This window comes from Dermacentor albipictus, unplaced genomic scaffold (genome assembly GCF_038994185.2).
Source record: "Dermacentor albipictus isolate Rhodes 1998 colony unplaced genomic scaffold, USDA_Dalb.pri_finalv2 scaffold_30, whole genome shotgun sequence".
NCBI lineage: Eukaryota > Metazoa > Arthropoda > Arachnida > Ixodida > Ixodidae > Dermacentor > Dermacentor albipictus.
This window is the reverse complement of record NW_027225584.1, coordinates 2977775-2998853: the sequence shown is the minus strand read 5'-3', so window position 1 is coordinate 2998853 and position 21079 is coordinate 2977775.

Genomic DNA, 21079 nt, shown 5'->3' with positions numbered 1-21079 from the left:
GGTCGCTCACGGAAGCACGCCGCCGAAGACAAAGCAAGGGAACAACAAAAGGGAATGCCGTGCAATATACAACGTACACGACGACATACGGATGCATACTTAAGCGAAAACATTTCTCCAAAGCGACTACAATGCTTTCGCATTCCCACACATAAGCAGTCCTAAGTGTCGCTGCCGTCAGCAGGTGTTTAGTGTGTTGCGACACCATGTGCCCGAGCACATGAGTGTTGGACCTTCCCACGCGTAGCCGTGCGCGGCTTATCCGTGTCTGGGGAAAGAGGATCCTGGGGTTGAGCTGATTTCGGGTGTTTGAACCTTTCAGGCCACCGGGCGGAAGCTAAACACCTCTTCGGTCTCTGCTTGACATAGACGGCAGCCGCAGGCTGACCACCTGGAGCAAACCGGCAGTCGCGTTTTCTTGTCCTCCTCTTTAATCTATCTTTCTATCTCGCCTTTTCGTCTGTCCTATCTTCTATTTCTTGCTCACTTCAGAGTTTCCGGACGGCAAGAATTAACGTTGTGGGGGTAGCCAATCTCGCAGTGGGTATACCACATTTGGTTATAGCACTGACATGCAGTTGGCGTTTGCATGACCTGTCTTTCTAGGACCTGCTTGAACGTGTTCTTGGTAGTGTTCTTCCTGCGCTTCTTTCCTGCGCGAGTCTATTTGATGTGGTTCCTTGTTTGTCAAGCAAAGCATAATTCTATCTCACAGGCGTATACCTGCGAGATACATCTTATTTTATTTCTCTTTTGCGGGATTGCGCGTTTTTATGGCGAACGGTGGGCATCATTCACATTTACACTAGTAAACATACCCCCTCCCCCCCTGCCTTATTTGCCCTGAAAAGTTACCTTGGGTTGCCCCCCCCCCCCCCCCGCCTCCGAAAAAAATCCTGCGTACGTGCTTGCTCGCCGGCTCACCCTCGCAAACTTTCACTCGCACATGCAGCGTACGGCACGCGGCGACGTTTTTACAGCACTGGGACTTTATACGGAACCTCACGGCGACGGCTGCGATGCACCTCGAGTGTCCATATAATTTCAATCGTAATAAAAAGAAATATCGAATAATGTGAAACTTCGAAAACGCATGCATGCTCTGTACAAAGTAAACATAAATGAAATGAAATAAAAATAAATAAAAACGAAAGCTAATGAAAGCCTTCGAGAGCCGTTCGTGGCTCTTCTCCTTGCCCTCTGCTTTCGCTATCACGTGTGATAGTTTTGGCGTACCTCAAAATACTCTGCGGGAAAGGTCCAGAGCAGGTTTAGAATGCTGGGTGCCGTACGTATCCGCGCTAAAGTGACTGCATTTAACGTTGATCGCAGGAATTTGACTGTCGTTGTGGCAGAAGCCCCACATCTGTCTCGTCATCGTCACTGGATTAATTCGTTGACATTTCGATATTTGCCTGAAGCCAGAAAAGCGTTTGTTTCCTTATGCGTAAGGCGCTCCCATCTCCGCAGCACATAAAAATGACTTCATCGCCTCTCTAAAACTGTTGCGCGAGTGTCGGAATCTGTTAACGAATTGCTCGACAGCGTAGCAGAGCGCTTGCTTCAAATAGCTGAGTGAGATGCGGCCACCACGTAGCCCGCGCGAAGTCTGCGAACAATGGGTGGTGCCGCACACCATCCATTCTTTTTTTTGCGTGAGCAAGTGGCCAAAGGCGAGGACGGATGCGTCGAAGCGCAAGAAGACTCCGCAGTGGTGGGTGTGTTTGTTGACACCCACTGCTGCTGCTGCGCGCCCACACCAACTAAATTGCTCACGGGCGGCAGCAAAATTTCCAATCCCCCCCAAAAAGTCAGGGCATAAAAGTCGCAAACCATTCCACTCTGGAAAGGGCAATGACCAGCGAAGCTGTTTAGCACACGACACAGAGGCGGCACAGAATTTCGAACAAAGGCACGAACTCGCTTACTGTGATTTTTCTCTACATTCGCGTGGACAATGTCACCGCCACCCCGAGCAGCCGGAGGAAACTAGTGTTGCGCATAGGTCCGGTTTATGATCCAGCTCTGCAGTGGAGCCACTCCTCGCGCGCGCAGGAGGCAAATGCCACGCGGTGTTCCACTTGCTTTTTTTAGTCTGTTGGTCGCGAGCTACACGCGGCAACTGTACGCAAGCGCTGAGCAAGATTACGCTTTTTAATGCAGGCCAAGCTCGAGCAGTTGGCATAGCCGGAGAGCTGTCTACCCCCCGAAATTTTTAATTTCTGTGTACACACGCACGAATGCACATATAAAGAATAGGAGCCCCCTCGACATAAAATCCTGACCACGCCAGTGGCTCGAAGAGCTCAAAAGTTCGCGTGCAAACGCGCATTGCCTTGCAACAAAAAAGCGGTGCAATGTTTTTCAGCATGCATATGAAGTTTTCCCGCAGAGGTGGAAGACAAGAAATGATTTAAAGGGCATGTTAAAAAAAAACCTTCATACACGTGTAGTAGACAATTATGTGAGCACATTTTGGCTGCCGAAACGAGACGAATAATGAATGCCGCCAACAGAACTATCGTGCCTGCAATAATGTCAGTGACCGTTGACCGACATTCATCACTAAACGTCGTTCCCAGCAGCTGCACGTTTTCAATGTATGCGGTGCAGACACGTAAATTTAAACGCATTTCAAATGTTCATATGCGCACACCTTATGCAAAGCTTATTTTTACGATTCATACCGCAAAATTAACAGCTGCTTCGTAGCAGCAGATCTTCAAGTGGAAAAAGATTCAACATGCACGAGCTTCTAGATGAAATTTATTTCGTGCAAGGGAATGGATGAGCAATGGCTGGTGGAGTCAAGGAATGAGTGCAGGTTCTTGGAGCCCTGGGGGGCAGAATTCAAAGCCACTGGAAGGAGTGACCAGTGACACAGTAACCCCCCGCCGGTACCGTCAGGTTTGATACCTCCCGAAGGAAGTGATTTGTGTCTTAAATGTACGAGGGGAATGAAGATGGGATGTCCTTGATGAGACTGTGAATAAAGCTGGATATTTTCTCGGTCGCTGTACCATTACTGGAAGCGATAGGCCAACCGGGATTGTTCATTTTGTGAATTTCGGGTAGTAGCTAGAAATGGCCAGAGCCAGAGTTTCTTGGGATCAATGCTTTGAACGTCTTATCGGTTATCTGCCCTGCCTTGCGCCGAGTGGTTAGGGCGTCCTTTATTTCGCTTTCAAAGTTCTCGGTAGGATCGCTTGGGAGTTCTGTGTAAAAGTTGCCTAGTTGACGGAAACCTTCGGCTATGTAAACACTCTGGTCAAGTACCGCCACTGCACCACCCTTGTCCGCTGGCTTAATGACAATTGTTTGATCATCACGTAGGGTTCGCAGCGCCTCCTCTTCCCCTTTTGAGAGGTTACTGCGGATGGGACGATGCCTCTCGCACTCTTTTATGTCTTTTTGAACCGCACAAATATACATGTCCAAGTATTTATCACGTGCCTCACCAGGTGTCCATGATTTTTCGGAGGGTTCAGGTAGCTGATCACGACACCCCTCTGTAGTTTTTCGATCATAAAAATACTCCCGTAGTCGTAAGTTTCACGAGAAATCATTCAAATCTTGAAACAATTGAAACTCGTTCATCCTTTCGGACGCTGGACAAAAAGTTAGACCTTTCGAAAGGAGATTTATTTGTGCACTCGACAATGGGCTACTCGACAAGTTTATGACATTTGAGGCATTACCCACTGCCTCGTGCCTTTTTTTTTTCCTGATTACTTCAGAACAACCGGTCGCTTCGGATTCAAGACTATGGCTTAGAGAATCACCTCTGATGGCCGTTGGAATATTGTCACGCTCCCGTTTCTTCCTTTGTTGTTCTTGGATGTTGACATTTTTCTTACCTCGTATTTTACCAGTTACAGCGCTTCCAATTCTGTGAGCTTTGATTGACACAACAGCAGCTGCTCCTCATTTTTAAGCTGCGATGCACTACGTACGCTGTGCCACCAGCCGAGTGAGCCCAAGCGAGGCCTCCCGTAGTATAGCATGCCACTGCTCTCTTTCTTTTTCGTCAAATGTATCCATTGCCAGCTTCTGTTTTCCCTGAAGACCCTTCGGTGCGACGCCTGAGGCTATATATTTATTCATATTAGAGGCATGCATCTCAGATCCCACCCGCTTGTCAACTGTTTTACGCAACGTCATGAACACGCGGGACCAAAAAGTGCCGGATCGCGCTGTACCGGAAATGTTGGCCATTCAATCTCTCGGCAATGGCGCTGCGCAGCCGACAGCCTCGGCGTAGGTGGGGCGATCTCCACGGTGTCCGCTGCCCTCCCGGCAACTGGCGCCCCTGGTCGTGCCAGAGCTCCGGGCACGTGCAGCGTGTTTGTCAGACCCGTCCCAGGGGGCAGCTTGGGCATCGCCCGGACGGGATGGTCAGCCCCGCCGCGCGGCGTAACCATTTGAGTTGTGATCACGCCAAAATCCATGCGACCGTCCGCCGCCCCGCAGGAGCACGCACCTCAGGTGACTGGCAATGATGGCCACCCGCTCGAAGCTGGGGCGCACCCCATCAGATGCGAGTACTCTGCCTGGGGGCAGCCACTGGAACTCGTGGTCAAGGTAAATGGCGTTCCTAGTTCGCCGGCAGGGATTTCGCAGCAAGGCATTGAAGTGACATGCCTCCTTGTTGAAGCGCTCGACGGACCGTCTGTTGCGACACGCTCGACGGCGGTTTGGTGTTCTCGGCAGCACCAAGGTGGCGAACAACTTCTTGATTTGCGGGCGCAGCTTGCGAATTGTGTCCAGCAGGTTTCTATACCGCTGGAAGACCATGCTGCCTGACTGAGAGGTGAGGTCGTTCGTGCCCACATGTAGCACCAAGGTAGTCACGGAGCGTGGCACAAAGTCCAAAAGCGATAACGTGTCCTCAATCGACGCACATGACTGCGTGACGAAGGCTGGAGCGTCGTCCTCGTGCGGGTCAAAGGGACTGAAAACATACTTCTGCGAATCGCCGATGACGGCACAATGCGGTATTTTATGCGGGAATTTCCATGAGATTTGTTTCCCTGTAGCAGGTTTAGTAGCCATGAGTAAAGCAGTAGTAGTAGGTAAAGGGGAATTCTTCAGGCTACCTTTCAAATGTAAATAACTATATGTATATATATATATATATATTGGGACTAAGGCACTATGAGTGACGAATGATGGACAAAGTTACTCATTAACACGTAAAGGTGAAAACGACTCAAATGGTTGATTATGATATCCCACCTAAGCATCACATTGAAAAACGAAAGCGAATAAAGTTGAAGTTCGAGTTCATGCATACTGAGCACAAAGTAAAAATAAATGACATTAAAATAAATAAAAGGCGAATGAAAGCCACTTGGCAGTGCTTGGTACCTCTTCTCCTTCTGAGAGTCGTGGCGAAGCTCCATATACTCTGCCGCCAAAGGTACAGAGCAGGCTTAGAATGCTGGGTGCCGTAAGTATCCGCGTTGCAGTGAAGGCATTTGCAGTGACGGTATTTGAAGTCTGAATTGATCCTCGTGCACAGGCGGCGCCGCAGAGTCAATGAATCCCCTAATGTCTCTGTTTTACATGACAGCCCTATCCCTCAGGTGACTAGACTCCGTATCGTAGGGCTCCACATTCAATGTGACGGCAAAGCCTCAGACTCTACGCATCTTCTGAGTCAGCACATAACAGAAGCTACACCTATGTTACACCGCATTATTATTCGTAGAAGAAGCTTACGCGAGAAAGATGTGCTGCGCATAGTACAGGCTGTGGTAATCAGCCGCCTCACCTATCACCTCCTCGATCATAATGTCACCTTCATTGAGACTCAGAAGATGGTAGTCCTTCTAGGGAAGGTAGTGAACACGCCGCTTGGGTTGCCTTGGTATTCACCACATCGTAGGCGAGCTTCTCGAGGCTCATCGCGACGGTCAGCTCCAACATCTCGGGTGCAGCCGTCAGGGCTGCGCTATACTCCCTCGTCTTGGCTACTCTGTCTCTGAGACACCCACACACGTCCCACAATATCGCCTTGCTCCTTCTCTAGACGCTAGCGTTCATGTAGCCCCGATTCCCCGCAATATATGCATACCAAGCGACACGCCGGCCGGAAACGCGCCCGAACTCAGGCCCTGGCACGCATTTTTGGAAATGGCACCACACAGACACCGCTTCTTTACACTGACACGGCCCGCTACCCCGGGATCCGTGCCATGTGTTTAGCTGTAATTGACAACACAGACGCACTTAGGGTGTGTACCACTGTTCGCGCAACGGACAGCGGCTCGGCAGAGGAGTAGGGCGTATCCATCTTTTCTGGACACAAGGGTTTAGTTCGCGTGAATGCCACCACGTGGCGTACTCACCTTAAACTTTTCAAACTTCCCGCGGTGACGCATGATGACGTCAACCAAACAAAAATAAAAAAGTAAAAGCTATCCCTGCGCATTGAACTTCGCAACAATGCTTGTCCCGCCGGCGTTATCAGTGTTCTTGATCAAGCGTATTCGCTCGTCGCCAGGAAATTACTCGTCATCCAGCGTTTACTCGCGGCGAGCAATTGTTGATTCTGGGCTTTTGATTCGGTTCTTTTTCATCTTCTCTTTTCCTTCTCTTTTTTTTTCATTCTACGGAGTAAAGAAGCTAGCCCAACCGTCAGAAGCGCTTCGGGGCAGCCTTTCTTCAATCGGCATACATTGTTAACGTCCGAACATCGCACAGCGCCTACTAGAGACGCCGTCGTGGATGGATTTTGATTTTCACATATCGAATTCGTTAAGGTGCACACAATTACTTCACTAGCGACTTTGCAATGCGCACTCATGGGCTATCGCCGCAGCTGCAAATCTAGATGTGCTTAAGTATTAAGACATATACATGGATATGTTGGTTTTTCATCTTGACACAAAATTCACGAAACAAGAGTTGAGAAAACTGTCCCTGTGTCGTCGCAGGGTGTGAGAGGGGGCTAGTTGGTATTCCATGCTAAAGTGACTAGCGCAAGAGTGGACACGGGACACTAAAGAGGCGACAAGGATAAGCGCAAACTTCCAACTGGGCGCTTGTCCTTGTAGCGTCTTTAGTGTCCCCTGTCCACTCTTGCGATAGTCACTTCAGTCTGTGTCGTCTTCCGTTAGCATGCTATGGCCGAAGCTGCTCGCAATATTACGTCACATTTACTGGCCACCAGGCCAGGTACACTCTTGGGTACGACATATACAGCACTTGCAGTTAGTTTCCAAAGCAGTCTCCTATAGCGGTTATCCACGTGCGTGAAGCAAGAACGCTATTTAAAATTATTGTGCAGTAATATATGCGGGATTTGCATGTTCTCCACATTCTCTACCATGTTGCCGTTCCGCCTTCATTATATAGCCGCAATGTAGACTAGCAGCCATCGAACGCCATAAAGGCTATCCACATATTCAACCCTTAATGACCATCGGTTATCTTCCCTCCTCATTACATGTCCTGCCCATGCCAATTTCTTTTTCTTGATTTCAACTAAGATGTCATTAACTCGCGTTTGTTCCCTCACCCAATCTGCTCTTTTCTTATCCCTTAACGTTACACCCATCATTCTTCTTTCAATAGCTCGTTGCCTCGTCCATAATTTAAGTAGAATCCTTTTCGTAAGCCTCCAAGTTTCTACCCCGTAGGTGAGTACTGGTAAGACACAGCTATTATACACGGACTGGATTCCAAGGGAAGGGAAGCGTAGCAGGGGGCGGCAGAAAGTTAGGTGGGCGGATGAGATTAAGAAGTTTGCAGGGACAACATGGCCACAATTAGTAGATGACCGGAGTTGTTGGAGAAGTATGGGAGCAGTCTGTGCCCTGCAGTGGGCGTGACCAGGCTGATGATGATGATGATGACATATTCAAAAACCTCACGCGCAACTCCTGACAATTAATTGTACTCAAGAGTTGCGCGACTGTCCAGGACATCCTTAACGAATGTTACATAACGCATTATGAGGTTTTACTTGCCAAAACCACTTTCTGATTATGAGGCACGCCGTAGTGGAGGATTCGGGAATAATTTAGACCACTTGGGATATTTAACGTGCGCCTAACCCTAAGTAAGCGGGTTTTCGCATTCCACACCCATTGAAATACGGCTACCATGGTTGGGATTTGATCCCGAGACCTCGTGATTAGCAGCCGAACCCAATAAAAGCTAAGCAACTACGGAGGGAAAGGAATGTTGGCAGTAGGAGGAAGGTGACAGCCGGCACGTGAGACAATTTGTTCCCATCCTCATTGCGAGAGAATGGGTACCATCTGTCCAAGAATGACCCCGTAGAATGCTCTGTATTCTATGTGATGGCGTACGCGTCCAATATTTCAGACCCGAATCATACTGTAATTACTGACGACCAGGCATCTCGCTAATACGTGCAGTCGTTTGACAGCTGCCGAGCGCTGGCGTCGGCCACAGGACCTACTTGACCTTTGTTCAACACTTGCCGACATTCTCGCCCTATTTCGCACCATTGCGTACAGCTGAACTGCTCCAACAGCCGATTTATTTGTGCCAGAATTTCGCCACCCTGTCAACGTTATGGTTTCTTATTTTTAAGTCATCTTTTATATTTAGGCTAAGGCTGTCGTGAAATTTCCAGCGGTTTCACCTTTCCCGAAATGCCCGCATTTTTGTCGGCCTCTGGTAATATTTTGGAGGATTTTTAATAGACGTGGAAACCATTGCATCGCCCCCTGACCAATCTGCTCAAAAAGTCATTTTATATTCCTGACGTCTTGTGCAAGCTTCCGCCTTCTTGCCGTTCATCAACCTCTTGATTTCCCTGTCGCCTGTATTCCATTGTGACGACTCCATTCCCACGGAAGTTGGCGACGCTATGTCCATGGGATTAAAGCCATTTAAATCAATCAATCAAATCAGTCATTTGGGGGGCTGGTGAGAGCGATGTGTTTTTATACCGTTGAAATATCCCTCGGACGTCTCTGATGTGCTCGTTTTTATTCTCAAGTACCCAATGAAAACTGTCATCGCTGCAACTTCATGATGTCCTGGTGGCAGGCCACCATGGCATGTCGCGCAAGTATGACCGCGCGGACTCATTTAGATTGGCATATACTATTTGGTGCGTCATACTTCGCCACATTCATTTTTCAAGCTATACCAGAGCTTGAAAAGGGCGGCCAACTCACTACGTCCCTTTCCTCTGTTTACTTCCGCAAACAGTGTGTCTATCGCTGTGGTTACGAAATACGCCCAGCGGCATGCTACCACTCAAGCCTTTCTGTCGGCTGAGCAACTGAAGTCGCAAGCTTTCTTCAACACGGCGTCGACGTTCAATATGGCTACCCTCAATTACTTTTTGCGGACTTCGCTCACCACCTTCTCTCCAATGTCATCTCCTATATTACTCGCTCCTGCTAGACACAACACAAACACGCAAAGACCTTAATGAAGTATCAATAACACGCTAGTTGACATGCTGTCGACGTATATTTCCGCTGAGCACCGGGATTGGAGCGTGGTCCTGTCTATGGTGACATTATCGGTCTACAGTTTCGCTCAACAACACCGCTCGTTACTCATCACTTTTTTTTTGCCAACAAACAGCGACACACAATGCCGGACTGATATACCTCCTAAAGGGGTCTCATTCTATTTTTCATCGTAGAACCGCAAGCACAGTTGCGTCGCGCGTGCTTGCAGCCACGTACTGTAGCCGTCCTCCTTTTCCTCTAAAACAATATGGCCGCCGGCGGCTTCAAGCGCTCCCGTAGGGGGCGGATTGGACTGTCACCCCAGAAGTTTAAATACATAACCTCTTTGCATAGAAACGACGGCATGATTGTTAACATCATTGCTCTCCAGACTGATCTTGATGAGCTAACTCATTGGTGAGGTAGGGCAGATGGTAATTAACGCAGACACTATACTTCTCAAGTTTACTTCCGCTGCTAAGGCGATTCCTAATGCCCATACAGTTAATAATACTATCATTGAAACTTCAGCATCGGTAAAATACCTCGGTGTAAATTTAACTCGTATTTATCCTGGAGCACTCATATTGAACTGATTACTACCAAAGACTTGAAAAAACTTGGTCTTCTTAAACGCCGACTACACCAAGCCAACCAGGACACAAAACTACACGCATTCAACATGCTAATCAGGCCTGTGATAGAATACGCACCCGTGATCTGAAACCCTCATTATACCTATCTTGTTAACATGTTGAAATCTATACAAAAAAAGGCTGCTCGATTCATCATTTTCCGTTACTCTCGGTATCAATGTGTAACAGTACTGAAAATATCGCTCCGTCTCCCGCCTCTTGTCATGCACAGAAAACACAGCCGTTTATATTTTTTCCATACTCTCTACCACAGCAACACACCATTCGCAAGTTCACATCTTGTCCCGGTGCCGCACACACTGGCTTGTGTAGATCACATGAAGAAGACTAACCCATTTTCGCTCGGACAGAACGATACAAATACTCACCTTTGGCCCTGGCTATTGAAGAGTGGAATTCGCTTCCTTCTAGCATCGCGGCAATCGCTGGAACATCATCATTACAGACAGCACTTTGGTGATACTTAGAAAATTCCACTGTAGAATGATCTGCGTTTTTTTTCGTTTTTTTTTCATTGTGTGCCGGTGAGCCGTAACGTGCCGTGGAATATTAGATGACATGTTTTGTAACTTCTGAAGGTGCGATTTTTGTTTTGTTTTGTGGGATTTGCTACATGTGCATTTTTTCAGTACTTGCTCCTACCATTTTTTCCCCTGTCAACTTGTACCTGGCTTATTAACTTGTTTATTCCTGTCTTCAGCCGTTTATATTCTGTGTTGTATATTGTTAACTTTTCTTTCATGAATCCCCCCCTCTACGTAACGCCCACATTGGGCCTTTAGGTTATTGAAATAAAATAAATATTGTTGGCTTGGATATGTATGGCACGAGGCCCAAGTCGGTACCCTGTCTTCTAACGCGTACTTTTGTTTTTGTCTCTGTCTTGAAGGGACGCGCACCGTAACATGCTGCAATGGTGCTTGTGTTGAGCATATGTAAGGTGAGAAACGCGGTTCTAAAACGTCTGTTCACTAACTTGTGCAGTAAACCCATGTTTATAGTATTCGCGCAATAGGGTTCACTGAGCTTGTGCAAGAAGAATTTGAAGTGCTAGACCGATCGAAGTAACTCAATTGGGTAACAACGGTCGTGCATAGATTCTACTTTGGCCAAGATTCTGTCTAAGGTTGTAACCGGGCCAACCCGTATATGTCACAGTAATCACAAGGCTATCGTCACTACCATTACCAAAGGGTGAAAATAAATGCATGACCCCTTGTCTAATCCTGTCTGATGTGCTACAGCTTAGCTGGTCATCCATCTTGACAGAGTGTAATGGCTCCTAATATATTTTTTTCTTTTTGCGTCGGTTTCGGTTTCAGAAAGTGATAATGGTATAAAGGGCGTGCCATTCAATCTTGTCTCTGTGAATATAAATAAGATTCAAGTAAACTCTATATCCGCGCCGTGCTTGCTTAGTGTCTGTGGTGTTGGCCAGCTAAGCACGAGGTCGCGGGATCAGATCCCGACCACGGCGGCAGCATTTCGATGGGAATGGAATGCGAAAGCACCCGTGTACTTAGATTTAGGTGCTAGTTAAAGAGTCGAAATTATTCCGGAGTCTCCCATTACGATGAGCCTCATAATCAGATTGTGAGCTTGACACGTAACAAGCCCATAATTTTAAATTCGATATTTCATTTGCATGCGAGAATAGGTACAAGTAAGGAAATGCTAGATTCTCACACAAACCTATACACACAAACATATTTTCACCACACACACACTTTCTCTCTCAAGCACACAGACGTAAAGATAACTGGCATCGTCACCTCCACGCACATTTCCACGCGCCCATGCATGTACACACGCAGAAAAATGTGCGCACGCACGCACATACACTGAAATGCACGCATACACAAATGCGCGTATGCACGCAGACGCATAAGCGCGCTCGTTCGCACGCAGATTCAAATACGGAGACACAAGCGCGGGCGAACGCACAAACTCAAGTACACGCGCATGCACACTCCAGACGTGCACACCCATATACACTCCCTCTTCCTCCCTGATGCCTCTCCAGACGCTACTGCGTGCAGAATGAATCACACTTGCACTGCAATTACAGTTCCAACGCCAGCTCTAATAAATCACCTTACAGTTTAAATTTCGTGCTTCATGAAGTCAATAGGGCTATATTTTTATCTATACTGACTACAAGAGTATAGTTAGTGTAGGAAGTCGCCATTTTTTACTTGGCCTAGAATAGTTTAGCTCCGCCTACCTACCTATCCTAACGCTCCTGAGGAAGTTCCCAGCAGGCTCTGCTTCGCTGAGCACTATCGAGTCGCCCCACAACCATGACCAGAGTGCTGCTTTATACATCTACACCTGTGCCTTATGGAGACTGTGTTGTGTCTCCTCTCGCGGAAGTCCTCCTTGTTCATCACGTTGCTCTTCAGCAAACCGTCATCAGTATCACCAACAACTCTACCAGCCTTCAGCTCGTCAACTTAGGAACCGGTGACCACGTCCTACCACAAGGCATAGCCTTAGGTACGCTGTCTTTCTCCCAAGTTTGCCTATTTTCAGCCTCGGCTGCTTATATTACATCGTCTCCCGTTGACTCTTCTTCTTTCCCGGCTGTTCTTCCTCAGCTTAAAAACGTTATTGCTCCCAAACTTCCGCCTCACCACGCCAACTAGCTGCTCTCCGCGTTCAGCAACATTTCTGACCTGGGCCGCCCTTTCGGCCAGACCTCTCTTACGACACACCATACTGACATGGGTGACGCACAGCCTATTCACAGGCGACCATACTGTCGGTCCTTGCACGAATGACAAGTCATTCGAACGGAGGTCGAGAAGATTCTCTCTCGATGAATCGTTGAACCATCATCCAGTCCTTGGGCGTTCCCTGTCAATCTAGTTAGAAAGGACGCCAGCTGGTGTTTCTGCGTGCATTACCGGCACCTCAACAAGATCACCAATAAAGACGTTTATCCTCTATCACGCCTTGATTACGCCCTCGACTGCCTCCATGGTGCGAAGTACTTTTCTTCGATCGACCTTGGTTCCGCTTACTGGCAGACTGCGTCGACGACATGGCCCGAGAGAAAACCGCCTTTATAATAGCCGATGGCCTATACATGTTCAAATTTATATCATTCGGCTCATGTAATGCTCCATCTACTTTTGAATACATGATGGACACACTCCTTCATAACCTCAAGTGCTTCATCTGTATTTGATACTTAGATAACGCCGTCGTTTTTGTCCCTACATTTGCCACGCACCCGGAGTGCCTCTCGCTCCTTCTTTCTGCTTTTCCCACTGCTGGCCTTCAACTTAATTCGTCTAAATGTCACTTCGGACGACGCTAAATTACTGTCCTCGTTCATATTGTTCATTCATCTGGTGTGCGCCCAAACCCGGGAAAAGCTCGTGCCGTACAGAAGTTTCCCGTGCCAACATGTGCTCAATATGTCCGGAGCTTCGTGAGCCCGTTCTCGTACTTCCGCCGCTTCATGCACAATTTTTCGGAGGTCACTCGTCCTCTGCTCTTCTGAAGGCAGGTGCTTCATTTTCTTGGGGACCTGAACAAGCAACTGCCTTCTCGAAGCTTATCTCTCTACATACATCTCCATTTCTTCTAGCGCACTTCGACCAGACTGCTTCAAGAGAAGTCAGCACTGATGCCAATGGTCATGGAATCGGTGCCATTTTTTGCCAACGCCAACAAGGCCACGACCGCGTCATTGCCTACGCCAGCCATCTGCTTTCTCCAGCTGAGCGGAATTATTTCATTACTGAACGTGAGTGCCTTGCAGTTCTCTAGGCAGTGGCGAAATCGCGCCCTTACCTATGTGGTCGGCACTTTACATTCACCACAGACCACCATGCGCTCTGCTGGCTTTCGTCCCTCAAAGACCCTACCGATCGCCTAGGTCACTGGGCGCTACGCCTACAGGAATACCCGTACACAGTTGCTTACAAGTCCGATCGTTTATACCAAGATGCCGACTGCTTGTACCGCCACCCAGGCGATGTTCCTGCGACCTATGCTTCTGCTCTGTATTTTCTCTATCTGCTTAGCTCACCTTGCTACCGAACAGCGCCGAGATCCAAGCATACGTGGTATCATGGAAAAGTTTACATTTAGGTCATGTGACCATTCTCTTGGTATGTTCCTACTCAAGGACGGCATTTTATATCGGCGTAGCATGTACCCCAGTGGATTAGATGGTGCTGGTTATTACGCGGCATCTTCGCACTGCTATTCTGTCCAAGCTAAATGATGTACCCACTTTTGGTCACCTCGGGGAATCTGTGCGTACGACCGTGTCCGGCGACGATTTTTTGGCCTGGTATGCAGCGATCTGGCCGCCGCTACGTCGCTTCTTGTGAGTTACGTCAACTCCAGAACAAACCATCTGAGCTCACTGTTGCTTTACCCCTACCTCTTGGCTTTCCTACCGAATCCTTCTATCGCGTTGGTGTAGATCTCTTGGTACCTTTCCCCAGATCCGACTGATGCAACAAGTGTATTGCCGTCGCAACACATTATACAATTTGATTCGCGTTCACTAGAGCCCTTCCAACTGACGTAACCTAATTATTCGGTTTAACGTGCCAAAACCACTTTCTGATTATGAGGCACGCCGTAGTAGAGCACTCCGCGAATTTCGTACCCTGGGGATCTTTAACGTGCACCTAAATCTAAATCCACGGGTGTTTTCGCATTTCGTCCCCACCGAAAAACGGTCGCCGTGGCCGGGATTCGTTCCCGCTCCCTCGTGCTCTACAGCCCAACAGCCCAACACCATAGCCACTGAGCAAGCACGGCGGGTAAACTTCCAACTGGCGTAGCCTACTTACTGTTGTAATGCACAACGTCCTTGTTCGCCCCGGCGCTCCTCGTCAACTTTTTACCGACAGGGGTCGCTCCTTTCTCTTTACCTCGGAGGACGAGGTCCTCCGAGGTAGGTGGAAAGGTGTAATGGTTCCAGGACTTACTTTTGAAAAGGTGGTTGTTTGCTCTAAATCAGGGGTACAATCAGGACTCGATTGGAACCAAAGGTCAGTGGATCGCCTCGCATTGGGCGCTCACGGGAAGACTGCGTGCGGTCCCTTCCTGAGAAACGCCCGTTTCCCCATTACGATACTCCGATTCCGAAATGAAGCTGAATGAATGATTCCGAAATGAAACGATACTCCGAAAAATGAAGGTTTCAGCCCATTTTACTACCTTTCGTGGAGGTACGCATTTTGGGCTCGGGAGGTAAAAGGGGATGTCAGCTGCTAAAACGCCCACATGGGCTAATTTGTGTTTACAGTGTACAGGAGTCGCTCCTTCCTCTTTACAGATGTGGGCGACTTCCTCCGTCCTTATTCTACCAAGCACAAATTTACTAATGCATGCCATCCGCAGACGAATGGTCTTACGGAGCGGCTTAATTGAATGATAACAGACATGTTCTTCATATATGTTTCTGATGACCATCGTGACTGGGGTACTGCTCTCCCGTTTGTCATATTCGCGTACGATTCATCACACCAGGACACTGGACGTTATTCGCCATTTTATTTGTTGTGCGGCCGAGATTCAGTATTGCTTTTTAATACAATACTGCCTACCCCTCAAGAGTCCGTGTCTCAGTATAAAAGCGATGCCATAGCTCGAGCCCAAGAAAAACGCCAAGTTGCTCACTGTCCCCTTTGTGCTTCTCAGAACAAGAGTAAAAGCATTTGTGACAGTAGTCGCCGGGACGCCGATTATATTCTCGGGGATCTTGTCCCTCTTCGATCTCCCACCCGCCGTTTCGGGCTCTCGGAAAAACTGATATCCCGCTACTCCGGCGCTTACCGTGCCCTCTGTCAGGTAAGCTACGTAACCTACTATATGTCTCCGGTCACACCTACTACTCGCTCCATCCAGACTTCCCATGACGTCGTTCAGGTCAGCCGCCTAAAACGCTACCAGCCCTTTTCTGCCTAAAAAGCATCGGGATGGCGCTTCCACGCCAAGTGGAAATATGTTGCGCAGCTCCGTATCCAGCTTTTCTGGACACAAGGGTTTAGTTCGCGTGAATGCCACCACGTGGCGTACTCACCTTAAACTTTTCAAACTTCCCGTGGTGACGCGTGATGACGTCAACCAAACAAAACAATGCTTGTCCCGCCGGTGTTATCAGTGTTCTTGATCAAGCGTATTCGCTCGTCGCCTGGAAATTACTCGTCATCCAGCGTTTACTCGCGACGAGCAATTGTTGATTCTGGGCTTTTGATTCGGTTATTTTTTTTCTTCTCTTTTCCTTTTCTTTGTTCCCTTTTTTTCATTCTACGGAGTAAAGAAGCAAGCCTAACCGTCAGAAGCACTTCGGGGCAGCCTTTCTTCAATCGGCATACATTGTTAACGTCGGAACATCGCACAGCGCCTACTAGAGACACCGTCGTGGATGGATTTTGATTTTCCCTTATCGAATTCGTTAAGGAGCACACAATTATTTCACTAGCGATTTTGCAATGCGCACTCATGGGCTATCGCCGAAGCTGCAAATCTAGATGTGCTTAAGTATTAAGGCATATACATGGATATGTTGGTTTTCACCTTGACACAAAAGTCACAAAACAAGAGTTGAGCAAACTGTCCCTGTGTCGTCGCAGGGAGTGAGACCGGGCTAGTTGGTATTCCATGCTAAAGTGACTAGTGCAACAGTGGACACGGGACACTACAGGCGACAAGGATAAGCGCAAACTTCCAACTGGGCGCTTCTCCTTGTAGCGTCTTTAGTGTCTCCTGTCCACTCTTGCGCTAGTCACTTCATGTCGTCATCCGTTAGCATGCTATCGCCGAAGCTGCTCGCAATATTACGCCACATTTACTGGCCACCAGGCCAGGTACACCCTTGGGTACGACATATACAGTACTTGCAGTTAGCTTCCAGATTAGTCTCCTAATGCGGTTATGCACGTGCGTGAAGCAAGAACGCTATTTAAAATTATTGTGCAGTAATGTATGCGGGATTTGTATGTTCTCCACATTCGCTACCATGTTGCCGTTCCGCCTTTATTATATAGCCGCAATGTAGACTAGCAGCTATCGAACGCCATAAAGGCTACCCACATATTCAACCCTTAATGACCATTGGTTATCTTCCTTCCTCATTACATGTCCTGCCCATGCCAATTTCTTTTTCTTGATTTCAACTAAGATGTCATTAACTCGCGTTTGTTCCCTCACCCAATCTGCTCTTTTCTTATCCCTTAACGTTACACCCATCATTCTTCTTTCAATAGCTCGTTGCCTCGTCCATAATTTAAGTAGAATCCTTTTCGTAAGCCTCCAAGTTTCTGCCCCGTAGGTGTGTACTGGTAAGACACAGCTACTATACACGGACTGGATTCCAGGGGATGGGAAGCGTAGCAGGGGGCGGCAGAAAGTTAGGTGCGCGGATGAGATTAAGAAGTTTGCAGGGACGACAGGGCCACAATTAATAGACGACCGGGGTTGTTGGAGAAGTATGGGAGAGGTCTTTGCCCTGCAGTGGGCGTAACCAGGCTGATGATGATGATGATGATAATGACATATCCAAAGACCTGGCGCGCAACTCCTGACACTTAATTGTATTCAAGAGTTGTGCGACTGCCCAGGACATCCTTAACGAATGCTACATAACGCATTATGAGGATTTGCTTGCCAAAACCACGATTTCATTATGAGTCGCGCCGTAGTGGACGATTCGGGAATAATTTAGACCACTTGGGATTTTTAACGTGCGCCTAACCCTAAGTATGCGGGTTTTCGCATTTCACACCCATTGAAATGCGGCTGCCGTGGTTGGGATTCGATCCTGAGACCTCGTGATTAGGAGCCGAACCCAATAAAAGCTAAGCAACTACGGAGGGAAAGGAATGTTGGCAGTAGGAGGAAGGTGACAGCTGCCTCGTGAGACAATTTGTTCCCATCCTCATTGCGAGAGAATGGGTACCATCTGTCCAAGAATGCACTGTATTCAATGTGATGGAGTCCGCGTCCAATATTTCAGACCCGAATCATACTGTAATTACTGATGACCAGGCATCTCACTAATACGTGCAGTCGTTTGACAGCTGCCGAGCGCTGGCGTCGGCCACAGGACCTACTTGACCTTTGTTCAACACTTGCCGACATTCTCGCCTTACTTCGCACCATTGCGTTTCAGCTGAACTGCTTCAACAGCCGATTTATTTGTGCCAGAATTTGGCCACCCTGTCAACGTTATGGTTTCTTATTTTTAAGTCATCTTTTATATTTAGGCTAAGGCTGTCGTGAAATTTCCATCGGTTTCACCTTTCCCAAAATTCGCGCATTTTTGTCGGCCTTTGTTAATATTTTCGAGGATTTTTAATAGACGTGGAAACCATTGCATGGCCCCCTGACCAAGCTGCTCAAAAAGTCATTTTATATCCCTGAGGTCTTGTGCAAGCTTCCGCCTTCTTGCCGTTCATCAACCTCCTGATTTCCCTGTCACCTGTATTCAATTTTGACGACTCCATTCCCACGGAAGTTGGCGACGATATGTCCATGGGATTAAAGCCATTTAAATCAATTCTACTGTGGATACGACAGCCGCTTTTGCTCAATGTGGATGGAAATGTTGGGCTAATGAGCGCCATTCTGAAGCATCTAAATTTATAGTCACAAAATTATGCGTATCCCACGTATGTGCGAATCGATGTAAGCAAAGCTTTCTGTGTTTGTTGTCATTGTTAAACGTAATCTCCACAGAGTAGTCAGGCACCCTCTAATGAAATGCTGTCAATGTTTGCCTGATTACGCCCGCCATTGTGATGCAAATAAACGTAACTCCAACTCATTTTCTCAGAAATAAACGCTGAATGAAACGCTGACGTCATCCTGAACAAGATCAACAAGCGCCCTAGTGCTCGATCTTACGATGCCCTTATTTGTAAGCTTATATTCGTGATTTAGTTATTTGGGTGGGGGGGGGGCGAAGGCGATGTGTTCTTATACCGTAGAAACATCCGTCGGATGTTTCTGATGTGCTCGTTTTTATTCTCAAGTACCCAATGAAAACTGTCATCGCTGCAACTTCATGGTGTCCTGGTGGCAGGCCACCATGGCACGTCGCGCAAGTATGACCACGCTGATTCATTTGGATTGGCATATACTATTTGGTGCGTCATACTTCGCCACATTCATTTTTCAAGCTATACCAGAGCTTGAAAAGGGCGGCCAACTCACTACGTGCCTTTCCTCTGTTTACTTCCGCAAAGTGTGTGTCTATCGCTGTGGTTACCAAATACGCCCAGCGGTATGCTACCACTCCAGCCTTTCTGTCGGCTGAGCAACTGAAGTCACAGGCTTTCTTCAACACGGCGTCGACGTGTTCAATATGGCTACCCTCAATTACTTTTCGCAGACTTCGCTCACCGCCTTCTCTCCAATGTCATCTCCTATACTACTCGCTCCTGCAAGACACAACACAAACACGCAACGACCTGAATGAAGTATCAATAACACGCTAGTTGAAATGCTGTCGATGTATATTTCCGCTGAGCACCGGAATTGGAGCATGGTCCTGTCTATGGTGACATTATCGGTCTACAGCGTCGCTCAACAACACCGCTCGTTACTCATCACTTTTTTTTTGCCGACAAGAGTATAGCGTATCTCCTCTGAATGTACTTTCGGCTTTAAGTGGGACCTTGCACGCCCGCTTATTCTGTTACGTTGACGGCGACCGTTGTCGTCAGGCTGCCGCCTAATTCTGAGCGTCGCAGTCACCAGAATGCACAGAAAGCTGTCTTCCCAAACAAACCACCGGGATTCGAGCCCATCTCCCAAATGCAGTATCTTGCATTTGGGAGATGGGCACTCTAACCATTACGCTACCACCTGCCTCCACCAATTTCCTTTTATCTGCCTTCCCACTTCTCGTTTTTACCGCAGACGCAGGAAGAACGGATGCGGAAACAAAAAAAAAACTAAAGATTGCTTGAGCCGCCAGTGACGCATGACTTTAACTTTGGCAGGTTACCCTCATTGGAGCGCATGTAGGCTTGCGGCTTCGTGCAGATGGTGGGTCGCCTTAGCTTTATTGTAAATTTGCTTTCACCAACTCTTTTCAGCTAGAACTGAAACGCCGGACAAAAATGAGACCTACCGTTGAATATTTTTCTTGTTTTCTAGGTTTAAATCAAAAACGCTCATTAACACAAATAGTGATTTTTTTAAGAAATGGCATAAAGATACTATATCTCAAGGTCATGTTTTGCCAATACGGCCCGGCATCACGTATCGACGAAAGGGCATCACAGTGCCGATGCACGCGGCAGGTTACTGAATGAAGAAAACAGGAAACGACTGTTTTTCAGTTCTCGCAACATATTGTACGCAGAACACAAGGCACCCACCACCATGACATTCTTTTTTTTTTGACAACAGTGACACTTAATGCCGGACTGATATACTTCCTAAAGGGGTCTCATTTCATTTTTCATCGCAGAACCGCAAGCACAGTTGCGTCGCGCGTGCTTGCAGCCACGTACTGTAACCGTGCTCCTTTTCCTCTAACAATATGGCCGCCGGCGGCTTCAAGCGCTCCCGTAGGTGGTGGATTGGACTGTCACTCCAGAAGTTTAAATACATAACCTCTTTGCATAGAAACGCCGACATGATTGTTAACATCATTGCTCTCCAGACTGATCTTGATGAGCTAACTCATTGGTGCGGTAGGGCAGATGGTAATTAACGCAGACACAACTATACATATCAAGTTTACTTCCGCTGCTAAGGCGATTCCTAATGCCCACACATTTAATAATACTATCATTGAAACTTCAGCGTCGGTAAAATACCGCGGTGTAAATTTTAGCTCGTATTTATCCTGGAGCACTCATATAGAACTGATTACTACCAAACACTTAAAACAACTTGGTCGTCTTAGACGCCGACTACACCAAGCCAACCAGGACACAAAACTACACGCATTCAACATGCTAATCAGGCCTGTGATAGAATACGCAGCCGTGATCT